This window comes from Nicotiana sylvestris, chromosome 7 (genome assembly GCF_000393655.2).
Source record: "Nicotiana sylvestris chromosome 7, ASM39365v2, whole genome shotgun sequence".
Classification (NCBI taxonomy): Eukaryota; Viridiplantae; Streptophyta; class Magnoliopsida; order Solanales; family Solanaceae; genus Nicotiana; species Nicotiana sylvestris.
Genome location: NC_091063.1, coordinates 139860341 through 139863163, shown reverse-complemented (window position 1 = coordinate 139863163; position 2823 = coordinate 139860341).

Below are 2823 nucleotides of genomic sequence, written 5' to 3'. Positions count from 1 at the left end.
TTCGAGATGCATTTTCACGACGTTGCAATTCTATAAAAATAAATGATAATAATAAAAGCGGTTTAAACTTAATAAAAGCACATAAGTCACAACATGTATTTAAATCAGATATTTAGCCATTATAATAATTTAAGCGACCGTGCTAGAACCACGGGATTCGAGGGTGCCTAACACCTTCCCTCGGGTCAACAGAATTCCTTACTTAGAATTTCTGGTTCGCAGACTTCATTTGGAAAAGTCGAATATTTTCCTCGATTCGGGATTCAAGATAAACCGGTGACTTGGGACACCAAAAGCCAAACCTTTCCCAAGTGGCGACTCTGAATTAAACAAATAATTCCATTTCGAATATTGTCACTTAAATTGGAAAAACTCCCTCGCGCATTTATCCTTCGGGGCGGGCGCGCAAAAAGGAGGTGTGACAGCTCTGGCGACTCTGCTGGGGAATAAAACCCAGAACCACTGGTTCAGGGTTCAAGAATTCGAGCTTAGAATAATTGTTATATCGGCTTTATTATCTGATCTTTATTACATGTTTTGGCATAACGTGCTAAATGTTGTTTTTTTTACCGCTTTGATATTATCTGAACTGTATATAAACTGTGCCGAAACCCTTCTCTTCTTACCTCCGGGGAGAAGCTCGCTGGTCAAGGCTCCCTATTCTGTTAGTGTCAATACCTGAAATAAGAAAGAGGACGGACAAGTTACGAAGCCGGATGGCCTTTTGGTTCCCGGTAAGTTGCCCCCTCCTCGACTCGAGTTGTCCGCTCGGGTACACAGTCTAGAACATATACCCAGGTTATAAACCTAGTATAACGAAACCTCATGCTGGATCCCTAGTAGGAACACTTATCTGCATCATGTTGCATTTGACATAGGGGACTCAACACAGGGGTTGGGTCCGTCTAGGACAGGCAACCTGAAGTGAAAAGACCGTCCTGCTGCATCCCGTTTGTTTTGCGCATCTATTTGCTTCGGATCGGCATGCTGACCGGTTTCCAAAAAAAATTTCAAAAAAAATATAGCAGCATAGGGAGATAATTACTTATTTTTGGAAAAATAAAACCAATGTCCAAGTAATGTTGAAACCTCGCCGGAATTTTCTTAAAAAAAAAGAAAAAAGAAAATGAAAACAAAGTTTGTCTTTTAGTTCGATTTATTCCTTTTAATCACTTTCAAAATCAAAAAATGTATATATAAGTAAAAAAAAAAAAAAAGAGGAGAAAATTCAAAATTCAAAATTTATTGTTTCATTTGTAGTATATTTTTAAAAGATTTTCAAAAAAGAGTGAAAAAGAAGTTTAAAATGTATAAATATTTCCTTAGTCTCTTTTCAAAAAAAAAAATATAAAATAAAATAAAAATATATAAAATTCCAGAAAAATAGTTATTCCTCTTTTTCTTTAAAAGATTTTATTTGTTTCCCCTATTTCTGATCCAACCGAACTACGCCGGTTTGATTCTCACCGGATGTGAGATACGTAGGCAACCCCCATCGGGTTCAATCTCACCTTTTGCTAAGATAGCCGAAACCAATAAAACAAAAAAAAATGATGACAAAATGTCGCCACTTTTATAAAGAGTCGGGTGATGCCGTTTTTTTTTGTAAAAACAGCCGAATGTTCGCAAGCGGGACGCCGGAAGGCTGACATTGCATAAACGGCCATATTTGGTCATCATTTTTGATCGGTTGGTCCTCGCAGCCTTAAAGTCTTTATTCTCGAAGTGCTAAAAGGCCGCATTTGAAAATCAAGTTCGTCGTTTTGGAAAAAATAAAATAAAAAATCAGATAAAAAAAATCTTGAAAAAAATCTAGATAGTTTTATTTTGAGTCTAATAAAAGTCTTTTCATTAGCATAATCACCCTAATAAATGTGCAGGATGAGCACGATACAAAACGAACCCTTTTCAATAATGACCAAGATCCCTTTTGAGTTGCGATTATGGTGGAACGACTTAGGCAAGGAGGGGCAAGACAAAGTAAGGAAATATCTGAAAGATCTCCCGGATTTACTAGACGTTCAGCCTCGGGGTGATATTATTAGATCATTGGTCACTTGCTGGGATTCGGCACACAGTGTATTTCATTTCTCAGACTTTGAGCTCACCCCGACATTGGAAGAAATAGCGGGATACATCGGAGGTGATGAAGCCCCGTTAAGGTTCAAATACTTGATTGCACCTAGATCCCTCACGGTACACCGGTTTCTGGATTTCCTAAAAATACCCCGAACATTTCACCATCCAGATCTTGCCAAAGGTTTCTGCAGTCTCCACCTCATATATGCTAGATACGGCCATGTAGGCGGGTTCAATAAGCAAAATTTCAAACTATGTAGTAGAGGCAACCGACAAAAGTGGGACGAACACAGGCTGATAGCTTTTATGACAGCCTTTTTGGGTCTTATAGTGTTCCTAAGGAAAGACGGAAACATCGATCTAAAAGTAACTGGGGTCGTCAGTACTTTGCTCACCCAAGATAAAAGTACTCTGGCGCCTATGATTATGGCTGACATTTTCCGGGCTCTCACTGCTTGCCGAGCCAGAGGCGACTTTTTCGAAGGATGTAACCTACTGTTGCAAATGTGGATGACCGATCATTTATGCCACCGCTCCTCACTTTTGGGTTACGGTTCGCCCGAGAAAACTTGTATTGGAGAATTCTACACAAGAATCAAAGGGTTTAGTCTACCCGAGGGAGTCACGGAATGGACCTCATTTTTCCGAACTCTCACTGCAAACCAAATCCAGTGGACGCTCGGATGGTTGCCCGTCGAGGAAATCATATACATACCGGCAACCAGGCCCCACTTTCTATTAATG